We start from the raw sequence: 14,023 nt of genomic DNA, 5'->3' as shown, positions 1-14,023 counted from the left end.
TACAGATATTAAAATTAAGATCCTGGGACCGGGCGCAGTGGCTCACGCCTGTAATCCCAGCACTTTGGGAGGCTGAGGCAGGTGGATCACTTGAAGGCAGGAGTTTTGAGACCAGCCTGGCCAACATGGCGAAATCCCGTCTCTACTAAAAATACAAAAATTAGCTGGGTGTGGTGGTGCATGCCTGTAATCCAGCTACTTGGGAGGCTGAGGCAGGAGAATCGCTTGAACCTGGGAGATAGAGCCTATTAGTAAGCTGAGATCGCACCACTGCACTCCAACCTGGAGGATGGAATAAGACTCTGTCTCAATAAATAAATAAATAAATAGATCCTGGGTGTAATTCAATAAACATTTGTTGGCTACATACAAGGAACTAGAGGAAATATTAAAAAGTGAAATAGATCAGCTCTGCCACAATCAAGAACAGGGTCCATGAAATGATGCTAACACGAACAATGCCGAAAGGACAGTAGAATGAGGTCTGGTCTAGGAAGGGAATGTTCCTGTCTCGTGGAGAACCCACTGAGGCCACAGAAGAAAAAGCGTATGTTTGACAGGCAGTAATGAGGTGGGGCACTCCAACTTAGGAAACACTGTGAGTAATAATGCGGAGGAAGAAAAACAGAGGACATGTTTGAGCAAGGGAGTCGTCTGGTTTGTTTGAGAGATAAGGTTTGAAAGTTTGCTGAGGCCCGTTTGTAAAGAGAACGCCATGGTAAAAGAGGCATTACGTTCTAGAAAACAGAATCCAGACTGTCTTAAGATTCACCTGGTAGTTTGTCAGGTGGAATGGAAGGAGAGTGAAATGGGACTGTAAAGATAAATTAAACCACTACTGTTATTCAGCCAGGAGGAAATAAAGACTCACAAGAGGGGAACAACAGGCATGGATTTTTTCCCCTCTACCCTGTAAACACTTTCCATATCTCTGTCCCCTAGACATTATAGCATCCTTGATAAAGAGCAATAATTTTTTTTTAAATTGCCCATAACCTTTAAACTGCTAACAATTTCTTCAAATGTAGTAAGCACTCAAAAAATATCTTTGGAAGTGAATTGAACGTATAAGTGGGGTGTTCAAATGTTAGGCCTCTGTGGCCAAGCATGGTGGCCCATAGCTGTAATGCCAGCATTTTGAGATGGAGCCAGCATTACATACCTGTAATGCCAGCATTTTGGGAGGCCGAAGTGGGAGGATGGCTTGAACCCAGGAGTTCGAGACCAGCCTGGGCAACATAGCAAGACCCCATCTCTATTATATTAAATTTTTTTGAAATGCTAGGGCTCAGCCAGGTGCGGTGGCTCACACTTGTAATCTCAGCTCTTTGGGAGGCCGAGGCGGTGGATCACTTGAGGCCAGGAGTTGCAGACCAGCCTGGCCAACATGATGAAACCCTGTTTCTACTAAAAACACAAAAATTAGCCGAGCATGGTGGTGGGTGTCTGTAATCCCAGCTACTCGGGTGGATGAGGCAGGAGACTCACTTGAACCCTGGAGGCAGAGGTTGCAGTGAGCTGAGATCGTGCCACTATACTCCAGCCTGCATGACAGAGCGAGACTCCATCTCAAAAAAAAAAAAAAGAAAAAAGAAAAAAAAAAGTTAGGGCTCTGTTTACATAGTTTTACTGGGTCATGCCTGGGATTGCAAACACCTACTGTATTACTTGATAACAAAACTGAGCTAGTTTTTATTCAGCACCTACTGTGTACATCATCATCTCATTGAATTCTTCCATGAACACTTCATAGAAGGTACTGGCCTTATGTCCATTTCACAGATGACGAAAACTGAGGGTCAAGCAGGTAGCGGGACCAACAGTCCAGTTTGCAGGAACTGAAGGGTCAAGATGCAGGACTTTTACTGACCAGGGGAAACTAGGAAATTTGCTCCCCCTACAAGAGACCTTGCCCTGCATCACACATGCCAAGCTTTAAACACAAGTCTGATTAACCCAAACCCCCATGGGATTTTATTCTGACTTTCTGATCATTGCCGCCAATATAAATGTCTTCTTTGGGTACTTTTAGGATACAATCCAAACATAACTTCGAATCTGGCTCATGTTGTCGGGGCCTACTTGAGACTGAAGTACTTGACAGGCAGAGAATCTCAAAATGGTTGGGTTTTCTTCAGCGAGGAAAGGAATCCAGGCTGGGGAATGTCATTCCTGGAGGACGTCCTCAGGAACGGTTCGATTATCAGTTGTTCTTTGGCGCCCCCTGGTGGTGAAGAGCTGTAACCCCGTTTTTGCCCCTGGAGTAGAGAAGAGGCCGCGCTGGTAAACAACCAAGAGGTGGAACTGAACTGAAAGTTCTTATTGCTTGTGGAACAAAAAGATTTTGTTTTAAAAACAAAAACTTGGCCGGGCGCGGTGGCTCACGCCTGTAATTCCATCACTTTGGGAGGCCGAGACGGGCGGATCACGAGGTCAGGAGATTGAGACCATCCTGGCTAGTATGCTGAAAATACAAAAAGTTAGCCCAGTGTGGTGGCAAGCGCCTGTAGTCCCAGCTACTCGGGAGGCTGAGGCAGGAGAATGGCGTGAACCCGGGACGCGGAGCTTGCAGTGAGCCGAAATCACGCCACTGCACTTGAGCACGCCAGCCTGGGTGACAGAGCGAGACTCCGTCTAAAAAAAAAAAAAAAAAGTGGCTCAAGCCTGTAATCCCAGCACTTTGGGAGGCCGAGACGGGCGGATCACGAGGTCAGGAGATGGAGACCATCCTGGCTAACACGGTGAAACCCCGTCTCTACTAAAAAATACAAAAAAGGAAAACTAGCCGGGCGAGGTGTTGGGCGCCTGTAGTCCCAGCTACTCCGGAGGCTGGGGCAGGAGAATGGCGTAAACCTGGGAGGCGGAGCTTGCAGTGAGCTGAGATCCAGCCACTGCACTCCAGCCTGGGCGACAGAGCGAGACTCCAGCTCAAAAAAAAACAACAACAACAAAAACTTGCAAAGCCTTTTTCTTTTTTCTTCTTTCTAAAATGAAAGCCTGCCATGATGTTATAGCCTAGGGTGAGGAGAATCACACACAAAATTTAAGTGGATGCCAAAAAAACTTAGCAATTAAGAAAAATAATACAATATTTCAAAAAAATCAAAATTAGGCCAGGTGCAGTGGCTCATGCCTGTAAATCCCAGCACTTTGGGAGGATAAGGCGAGATAATTGATTGAACCTAGGAGTTCAAGACCAACCTGGACAACACAGTGAGACCCCATCCCTTAAAAAATAAATACAGAACAGGCAGGATCTGATCCTGCACTTGTCCTACGCTGCCTCACTCCCCTCACCCTAATTCTAATCCAGTGAGCACTGACACAGGAGCCGGGAAAGCCAGTCCTATCCCCAAATGCTCTGGGTGAGAACTCGAAGGTGGCAGCTCAAAACCTCACTATAGGGCCAGGCGTGATGGCTCATGCCTGTCATTCCAGAGTCCTCTTCACACCCCAAGGAGGTCACACAGTCAAATTCTGACCAAAGTACCCCGTCTCCCAAACCAGGCCGATCAGGATGCCCCACCAGGACTTCTGTCAGAGTCAGACTCCTCCAACTTCCTAAGAGCTATAAAGACAAATGTAGGTGGCTGGGTGCCGTGGCTCACGCCTGTAATCCCAGCACTTTGAGAGGCTGAGGCGGGCGGATCGCCTGAGGTCAGGAGTTCGAGACCAGCCTGGCCAACATGGTGAAACCCCGTTTCTACTAAAAATACAAAAATTAGCTGGGTGTGGTGGCGAGTGCCTGTAATCCTAGCTACTCTGGAGGCTGAGGCATGAGAATCGCTTGAACTCGGGAGGTGGAGGTTGCAGTGAGCCAAGATCCAGCCAGTTGCACTCCACCCTGGGCAACAGAGTGAAACAGTCTCAAAAAAAAAAAAAAAAAGACAAATGTAGGCTTGGAGCTGCCGGTGGCCATCTAGCTGTCAGAAGGCAAGACCAGATTTGAAAATAAGGCCCAGGCTGAGCACGGTGGCTCATGCCTGTAATCTCAGCACTTTGAGAGGCCGAGGCCGGCAGATAACCTGAGACCAGGAGTTCGAGACCAGCCTAGCCAACATGGTGAAAACCCGTCTCTACTAAAAATACAAAAATTAGCCAGGCATGGTGGCAGGCACCTGTAATCCCAGCTACTTGGGAGGCTGGGGCCAGAGAATTGCTCGAACCCAGGAGGCAGAGGTTGCAGTGGGCCGAGATCCCACCACTGCACTCCAGCCTGGGCAACAAGAATGAAACTCCCTCTCAAAAAAAAAAAGAAAAGAAAGCCCAGTCTACAGCCATACTACCCTGAACATGCCAGATCTCGTCTGAAAATGAAACCAAATAATAACAAGGAGCAATTAAGGGTATAGAAGACACAGGGGCAGAGTCCCTGTGATAAGATTCAAACCCCTGAATGGAGCCTGAAGTCCTCAGCATATGGGGGCAAATCACAAAATTGGGTGGGGAGGTGATAAAGACTCCAGCAATTAGGTGGAACTCTGTGCTTTCAGTTGGTGGAACAAGTTATACTGGTTTCTCTCTTTACCAAAATGCTACCTGATTAGAACAGCGTTCTGAAGTTATTCTTTTTTTTTTTTTTTTTCCTGTGGAGACAGAGTCTTGCTCTGTCACCCAGGCTGGAGTGTAGTGGTGTGATCTCAGCTCACCACAACCTCTGTTTCCTGGGTTCAAGCGATTCTCCTGCCTCAGCCTCCCGAGTAGCTGGGATTACAGGCATGCACCACCTTGCTCGGCTAACTTTTGTATTTTTAGTAGAGACGGGGTTTCACCGTGTTGATCCACCCGCCTCGGCCTTCCAAAGTGCTGGGATTACAGGTGTGAGCCACCGCGCCTGGCTGTGAAGTCATTTTTTTACATGCCTGTTTGTGCTGCCGTCCTACCAACTCATTCTGAAGTGATTATTTTTTTCTTGCCTGGACGGACAGGGAGACCCCACTGCACCTGAATTTTGGAAAACTAGAGTGTGGAAAAAGCAGCAGCAGCTGCAGCAAAAACACTGATGAGAGTCAAACTGAATGATGATATTACACTAATGGTACCAGCTCCCCACAGGTGAATAAAATGTGCCTCATGATAGCAGCCATACAACAAATACCTTATAAGAAACTCATAGAGAAGAGGGGCAGAGCAACTCAGTGGAAAAGCACGTGTGGTTTCAGAGTCTGGCTCTGCCCCCAGCCATGTGACCTTAGGAAACAGACTGTGTCCCTGAGTTTCAATCTTGTCATCTGTAAATTAGGAGTAACCACACCGATCACAAGTCCACACCTGCCCTAGCACCGCTGCGGGGCTCAGCAGTCTCCGATGTGCAGTGAAAAAGTGAAAGTTCGAGCCGGGCGCGGTGGCTCATGCCTGTAATCCCAGCACTCTGGGAGACCGAGCTGGGCAGATCATGAGGTAAGGAGTTCGAGACCAGCCTGGCCAACATGGTGAAACATCATCTCTACTAAAAATATAAAAATTAGCCAGGTATGTAGGCGTGTACCTGTAATCCTAGCTACTCAGGAGCCTGAGGCAGGAGAATCACTTGAACCCCGGGAGGCAGAGGTTGCAGTGAGCCGAGATCGCGCCATTGCACTCCAGCCTGGGCGACAGAGCAAAACTCTGTCTCAAAAAAAGTAGAAGTTCCTTTCCCGTCTATCCTGGGTCTTCACTGTCTACATGTGTCCCCTCACTCTCAGCTGCTTGGGGTCACGCTGTGCTTTGGTGTGGGTCAGTACCTGGACTCCTGGCCTGTCCCCTCAAAGTGTGCTGCTTCCTTCCCACAACACCAGGCCAGAGGTTCTTGCTTTCTTTTCTCATCTTGGGTCTCTATTTTCCCACACCGCACACTTTACAGAGTGTTGGGGTGAATGCAGAGAATGACAACAGAGAACTTGCAGCTGTGGCCTAAACCTCATAGTAATGAGATGGAGAAAATTGTGTTCACTGGAACTCCTTTCAGAGGAAGCACCATTTATTTGTTCAGAAATTAAAAAAAAAAAAAAAATTATTTGACCCAGTGCAGTGGATCATACCTGTAAACCCAGCACTTTGGAAGCCCAAGGTGGGAGGATTGCTTGAGCCCAGGAGTTTGAGACCAGCCTGGGAAACATAGCAAGACACCATCTCTACAAAAAACTTAAAAATTCGCCGAGCATGGTGGCGTGCACCTGTGGTCCTAGGCACTTGGATAGCTGAGGTCAGTGGATCGCCCGAGCCTGGGAAGCAGAGGCTGCAGTGAGCTGAGATTGCACCACTGCACTCCAGCCTGGATAACAGAGTGAGACCAGGACTCAAAAAAAAAAATAGGAAAAAAAAAATCCTTGATAAACCCACGTTGGGGAGAAGTTGAGCGTCCCCCATTATTTAATAATAAATAAATAAATAAAATACCTAGAGGAGGAAAAACTACAACCCAAGGCACAACGTATTGGCACTATTCAAACAGCACACATACAGATTTGTGGGGATCAGGGGATCTCTCTTTAGGCCCAAGCTAGTGAACTGAAACAGTATGACAGCAAGTATCATTGAAGGCCAGGCCATTGTAACCACTTGATTCTACCTCCGCTCAGCCAGTCTAGGCCAGAGTGCTTAGGAGCAGAGCAGGGATGTACTGATGTCCCCAGTTCTCCACTCCTCTTGACCAGTAGGAACCCAGTATGGATGAGATATAATGATTAGGTCCATAATGCTCAAACTCAGCTTTTGACTTTGAGCAAGTGACTTTTTTTTTTTTGGGGGGGGCGGGGGGAGGCAGAGTCTCACTTCTCACTCTGTTGCCCAGGCTGGAGTGCAGTGGTGCCATCTCTGATCACGGGAACCTCTGCCTCCAGGGTTCAAGTGATTCTCAAGCCTCAGCCTCCCGAATAGCTGGGATTACAGGTGTGTGCCACCATGCCTGGCTAATTTTTGTATTTTTAGTAGAGCCAGAGTTTCACTGTGTTAGCCAGGCTGGTCTCAAACTCTTGACCTCAGGTGATCCACTTGTCTCAGCCTCCCAAAGTGCTGGGATTACAGGCATGAGCCACTGCGCCTGATGCAAGTGACTTTAACAGCACTTTTGCAAAATGCGAGTGATAATGCATTCCGATGGTTATAGACGAAGGTTAAGTAATTTAGCTGAGTTCAAACAGGCAGTAAATGGTAGAGCTGTGATTGGAACAGAGACTATCTAGTGCCACAGTCCAGCCTCTTAGCTACAATGCCCTGCTTAGTTGTGGCTGGTTAGCTCTCTGTGGGTCCAGCAAGGGCTAACCTAAGAGAACACACCAGCAAAAGGGCTATGACAGTGCAGTGTCTTAAATGTGGCTCTACACAAAGTCACAAATTAGTCACAGTAACTCGTTGCTTTGTATTCCTCTCACCTGTTCTGTGAGATGCCACAATTTCTCCTGCCTTCAGTTGCATTGCTTGGTGTATGATACATAGTCAATCTTTTTATCCATATCTCAGAAACAAAATGTAACACAAATTCTACTTGTGGGTATCTTCCTGTAGTTGGTTTTACAAAGCACTTGCATGTTGCTTTGTCAGGAAAGAGCAGTTCTTTCTCCAAAGAGAAAAGTTGTTTCACTAATATTAACCTCATTCCCTATAGCTCAGTGTCCTTGCCTTTCTCTCTGCATAATCACTTTTTATCCAAATGCTGAGTCACTATATGCTTTTTTGAAGACATTTTAAATAGCACTCAATTCAGTACACGCAGCACCAACACTGCACCTAACTCAGTTGAAGTTAAGACAATATGAACAGCTATGTTTAATTTATCAAATTTGGAAGCAATGATGATTCCATTAAGATAAAAAAAATCATGTTTTAGGATTAGTTAAATGTGGTAGCAAATGGTGGTACTGATTAAAATTCTTACAACTGCAAGTGACAAGAAACAGACTAACTTAAGCAAAAGAACTGCATTAAGCCAGGAAACTTCAAAAGTCCCTGTATTATTCCAGCTTCAGGTATGGCTGGATTCAGGACTCCAGAATATAACCAGGACTCAGTTTCCTGCCATTTCTCTTTCTTTTCCGCAGGGCTGGTGTCAGTGGCAGGTTTCACACGTTGGCAAGCTGGAGCCAGCAGCTCCAGCTCCAGCTCTAGGACCCCTGGAGTTGAGCCAAGCGAAAATGAGGAGGAGAGGCTTTGTCCCAGACATTTCAGCCTGAGTCTCAATGCCTCTTATTGGCTCCAACAGATCACATGCCCAGCTCTGAGCCAATCAACGTGGCCACCTCCAGGTCAGTTACTACTGCCCCCGCCCCCTGCCGAGGAGACCGGCTAGAAACCCGGGGGCTGTTGGGTCTTCCCCCGGGAGATGGGGAGAGAGGATGCGGGGCAGCTGGCACCACGTACGTGCCTTACGGGTGGTCTGTGGGGACTTAGGAGGGCTTAGCACCCAGAGCATAAGCCCATGGCCTGACCCCGGGTGGCCTCTCCGGGCCGCTGGCTGCTTGGCAGGGCTGGAGGGGAGGAGACCCACAGTTCTGGGCCTGAGTCACCTCCCTCCTGGCCGGGCTTAGGCGGCACTGACTCAGCGCCTGCGTGAGCTGGATGCTGCCTGGAAAGCTAATCAGCCTCCGAGGCGAGTCATGCCTCTTGTGACGTGGGCTTGTGCCGTGAGTGGGCGGGAATGAATGAAGAAGCGTGGGCTCACCATGGTTCCTAGAGCGTTGATGAAGTGACGGGAGAGGGAGGCGGAAGTCAAGAGCAGCCCTTGGAAAAGGCTGCCAACCCAGGCTGCGGTGCTGTCTGCAGGCCCGTGCAGCCTGGTCCCTGGGTGGGCTCTCTGCAGGCCCGTGCAGCCTGTTCCCGGGGTGGGCACACAGCTGCCACCGCCCCACACCCCGGCACCGGGGAGCGCCCCAGGGCTCTGCTGTGGCCTGCCCTGCGGCTAGCAGGCCCTCCTCCAGTTCTTCCCTGTGTTTCAAACCTAAGTTCCATGAGGCAGGACGGGGTTGGTGGGGGCAGGCGGGAGGGCCGGGGATTGGAAGATTGGCTAGCTCCACCTCCTGCCCTCCCCACCGCACCCTAAACTTAGCCTTGACAAACGGATCTCTGTCCCTTTAGGGGAGAGGAGAGAAGAAATGGTGGTAGAGAAAGAAAGGCAAGGGGAGCTGTGCAGAACCACTCTAAAGCTGGAGAGTTCAATGCGGAGCACCTGCTCTGTGCCAGGCCCCCAACTGGGAGGTGTGGACAACGTTCCTGCCTTCCGGGTGCTCAGAGTCTAGTCTGGAGACAATAAGAAAAATAGTTAATCACCATGGAATGCGCTAGCGCCTTAGCCCGAAGCAGGGGTCTGGTTGTTGAGGTTTGTTGAAGGAAAATGCCTGTAAGGGCTGGGGGCTGGGTGCGGTGGCTCACGCCTGTAATCCCAGCACTTTGGGAGGCCAAGGTGGGTGGATCACCTGAGGTCAGGGGTTGGAGATCAGCTTGGTCAACATGGTGGAACCCTGCCTTTTCTAAAAATACAAAATTAACCAAGCATGGTGGTGCATGCCTGTAATTCCAGCTACTCGGGAGGCTGAGGGAGGAGAAGCGCTTGAACTCGGGGGGCAGAGGTTGCAATGAACCAAAATCGTGCCACTGCACTCCAGCCTGGGTGACAAGAGCAAAACTCCCTCTCAAAAAAAAAAAAAAAAAGAGGGGGAGGGGAGAAGGGGAAAGGAAGAAGGGGAAAGGGAAGCAGGTATCGAAGGAGAAATTGCTGAGCCTGGTCTCAGGTCTAGCCTTGGCCTGGGTCAGAGGAGTGGGCTCCAAGCAGAGTGGCCCCCTCAGAGGCAAAGGGAATGGCCTTGTTTGCCTCCTTTCAGGCTTTGGATGGGGCTGATGGGAGGCAAGGTGGAGGGTGCTTGTTAGCCAAGGGCCCCTCTCCACATAAGGGGACAGCTGGGGGGCAGCTGCGAGTCTGTAGACCCAAGACTTGTAGCAGCTGAAGGACCCATGAGCAGCCTGGTAAAGCGACCTGGGGAGGCACCAGCAGCATCTGCTGCAGTATGGCCGAGCTAGCTGTTTGGTGGAGGACAGGGTAGGGAGCAGAGGTCAGGGAACTTCCAGAAGGTCATTCTTCTGGATTGTGAAGAACAGCTGAGGAGACAGCCAAGAGAAGAAAGGCCCGAGGGGGGCAGGGTGCTGTTGCTTATGCCTGTAATCCCAGCACTTGGCAGGCCGAGGCGGGCGGATCATGAGGTCAGGAGTTCGAGACCAGCCTGACCAACATGGTGAAACCCCGTCTCTCATAAAAATACAAAAATTAGCCAGGGCATAGTGGCATGTGCCTGTAGTCCCAGCTACCCGGGAGGCTGAGGCAGGAGAATCGCTTGAACCCAGGAGGCGGAGGTTGCAGTGAGCTGAGATTGTACCACTGCACTCCAGTCTGGGTGACAGCATGAAACTCTGTCTCAAAAAAAACAAAAAGCCCGAGGGGTCAACATGTGCAGAAGTTACAGGGGCACATAGCCCTTTCTGGAAACCTTAAGATGTTTAAGGGTAACACAGGGTATTGGGGGAAGCAGGAGAAGAGGCTGACCCTGAAGGGTCCTCTGTGCTCAACAGAAACAGGAGTTCTAAAAGAACCGGATTTTCCTTTCACCCCACCTCAGTCCTTTCTGTAAACGTTTGCCCTGTGTCACAGGGCAAGCCAGCCCCTGTTCAGTTGCATGAAATCAAGACCCAGACACTGCAGAACTGAAGTGGGAAAGGACTGACCACCAGTTGGCAAAAGGCTGAAGAGGGTAGACCAAAGAGGGGCTGTCTCTAAGGGCTAAAAATACAAGGGTTGAGACCAGCTGAAGTGTGGCAATTTTCTTGATGTTGGCATTTTGGTTTTGTTCTCCTTTTTTTACAGTAAGAGTTATATAGCTCAGCAACATCAGTATTTTGGAAGTAGGATAGGAAGAAAGTCTCATCACAAGGGAGCCCCATGGAGAGGAATGAGCACAGAATTCGGAGTCAGAAGAGTGGCAGGCCTGGGCTTGGGGCCTGGCTGCACCGTGCCAGCTGGATGGTTCTGGGAAAGCTGCCCAACTCTCTGCTTCGCAGTCCCCACATCTGTCACTAGGGATCACATCTGCCTCACCGGATCAGCTGAGATAAGGCACGTGTGTAAAAGGCTGTACAAATGTTAGTTACTATAAGGTTGTCTCAAAAAAATAAAACCCACAGCAAAGAGTATCCCAAGGCAGGCTCATTTTACTTCAATTACCATTTGGCACCAAGCAGATCAGGGGACTTACTGGATGACACAGCAAGTCAGTGGCAGAGCCAAGGAGTGCACTCATCCAAGTTACTGATTCTGATGTTGTCAGCAAAACCAGCTGAAACCCATCTTCACACTGCAGTTCAGAGGGTGTCCTCAAGAAGCGCCTCTCTGCAAAGCATGTTCAAGGTGGTTCCCAGTGGCCTGCCAAATGGTCAGCAAGGTGTAACTGGATGACACTCCCAGGAAGCAGAGTGGAAAGAGACAAGGAGTAGGAAACTAATATCCAGAGTTGGCCATTTGTCCCAAGGACCAGAGTGGAGACTGCATTTCTAAGTGCTTCCTCTGTCCACAGCCCTCCTCCCCCATACCTTTTAAAAACAGATTTGCTGGCTGGGCACAGTGGCTCATACCTGTAATCCCAGCACTTTGGGAGGCTGAGGCAGGTGAATTGCCTGAGCTCAGGAATTCCAGACCAACTTGGGCAAAACCCTATCTTTACCAACAAATACAAAAAGTTAGCCGGGCCTTATGGTGCATACCTGTGGTTCCAGCTACCGGGAAGGCTGAGGTGGGAGGATCACTTGAGCCTGGGAGGCGGAGGTTGGAGTGAGCTGAGATCATGCCACTGCACTCCAGCCTGAGTGACAGAGTGAGACCCCCATTGCACAAAAACAAAACACAGATTTGTTGGCTGGGCATAGTGGCACATGCCTGTAATCCCAGCACTTTGGGAGGCCGAAATGGAAGGATCACTTGAGTCCAGGAGTTTGAGACCAGCCCAGGCAACACAGCAAGACTTTGTGTTTCCTTTAAAAAAAAAAAAATTAAGGCCGGGCGCGGTGGCTCAAGCCTGTAATCCCAGCACTTTGGGAGGCCGAGACGGGCGGATCACGAGGTCAGGAGATCGAGACCATCCTGGCTAACACGGTGAAACCCCGTCTCCACTAAAAATACAAAAAAAAAAAAAAACTAGCCGGGCGAGGTGGCAGGCGCCTGTAGTCCCAGCTACTCCGGAGGCTGAGGCAGGAGAATAGCGTAAACCCGGGAAGCGGAGCTTGCAGTGAGCTGAGATCCGGCCACTGCACTCCAGCCGGGCGACAGAGCAAGACTCCGTCTCAAAAAAAAAAAAAAAAATTAGCCGGGTTTGGTGGCGTACACCTGTAGTCCTAGCTACTCTGGAGGCTGGGGTTCGAGGATCTCTTGCTCCCAGGAGCTCGAGGCTGCAGTGAACTGATTATACCTCTGTACTCTGGCCTGGGCAACAGAGTGAGACCCTGTCTGAAAACAAACAAACAAACAAACAAAAACCACATTTGTTGAAATATAATTCATATACAATAAAAATACATCGTTTTACCGGGCACAGTGGCTCACACCTGTAATCCCAGCACTTTGGGAGGCCAAGGCGGGCAGATCATGAGGTCAGGAGATCAAGACCATCCTGGCTAACACGGTGAAACCCCATCTCTGCTAAAAATGCAAAAAATTAGCCTGGCATGGTGGTGCACGCCTGTAGTCCCAGCTACTCAGGAGGCTGAGGCAGGAGAATTGCTTGAACCAGGGAGGCGGAGCTTGCAGTGAGCCAAGATCGCGCCACTGCACTCCAGCCTGGGCGACAAAGCAAGACTCCATCTCAAACAAACAAACAAAAAAATACATCGTTTTAAAATGTACAATTCATGGTGGTGTGCACCTGTAGTCCCAGCTACTGGGAAAGCTGAGATGAGAGGATCACTGTGAGTCAATGCAACCTCTTTGCTTTATAAATTACCCAGTCTCGGGTATTTCTTCATAACAGAGTGAGAATGGACTAATACATCCTCCCACCTTGGCCTCCCGAAGTGTTGGGATTACAGGCGTGAGCCACTGTACCAGGCTGTTTACACTCTCTTGATGGTGGCCTTTAAAGCACAAAAATTGGTGGGAAGCAGTGGCTGATGCCTATAATCCCAGCACTTTGGGAGGCCCAGGTGGGAGGATTGCTTGAGGCTGGCTTGGGCAACATAGCGAGACCTCCATCTCTACAAAATTTTAAAAATTAGCTGGGTGTGGTGGTGCATGCCTGTAGTCCCAGGTACTCGGGAAGTCAAGGCTGGAGGATCACTTCCCAATCGTGGTGCTCTGGACAAGTGGCAGGCCCTGCACTTGGGAGGTTGAGACTGCAGTGAGTTGTGATCGCACCACTGCACCCCAGTCTGACCAAAAGAATGAGACCCTGTCTAAAAAAAAAAAAGGCCGGGCACGGTGGCTCACACCTGTAATCCCAGCACTTTGGGAGGCTGAGGTGGGTGGATCACGAGATCAGGAGATCGAGACCATCCTGGTTAACACAGTGAAACCCCGTCTCTACTAAAAAAATACAAAAAATTAGCTGGGCATGGTGATGGCACCTATAGTCCCAGCTATATGGGAAGATGAGGCAGGAGAATGGCGTGAACCCGGGAGGCGGAGCTTGCAGTGAGCCGAGATATACCACTGTACTCCAGCCTGGGCGAAAGAGCGAGACTCTGTCTCAAAAAACAAAAACAAAAACAAAAAGGGGAAAAAAAGCACAAAAGTTTTAAAATCATTATTAAGTCTAATTTATTATTTTTTCTACTGTTGCTTGTGCTTTTGGTGTCAATCTAAGAAGTCTTTGCCATATCCAAGGTTTACTGCTGCATTTTCTTCTAAGAGTTTTATAGTTTTAGTTCTTACAGTTAGGTCTGTGATCCATTTTGAGTTAATTTTCTTTCTTTCTTTCTTTCTTTTTTTTTTTTTTGAGGCGGAGTCTCACTCTGTCGCCCAGGCTGGAGTGCAGTGGCTGGATCTCAGCTCACTGCAAGCTCTGCCTCCCGGGTT

Source organism: Colobus angolensis, unplaced genomic scaffold (assembly GCF_000951035.1).
Source record: "Colobus angolensis palliatus isolate OR3802 unplaced genomic scaffold, Cang.pa_1.0 Scaffold65, whole genome shotgun sequence".
In the NCBI taxonomy this organism is placed as follows: Eukaryota; Metazoa; Chordata; class Mammalia; order Primates; family Cercopithecidae; genus Colobus; species Colobus angolensis.
Note: the sequence above shows the minus strand (reverse complement) of the source record.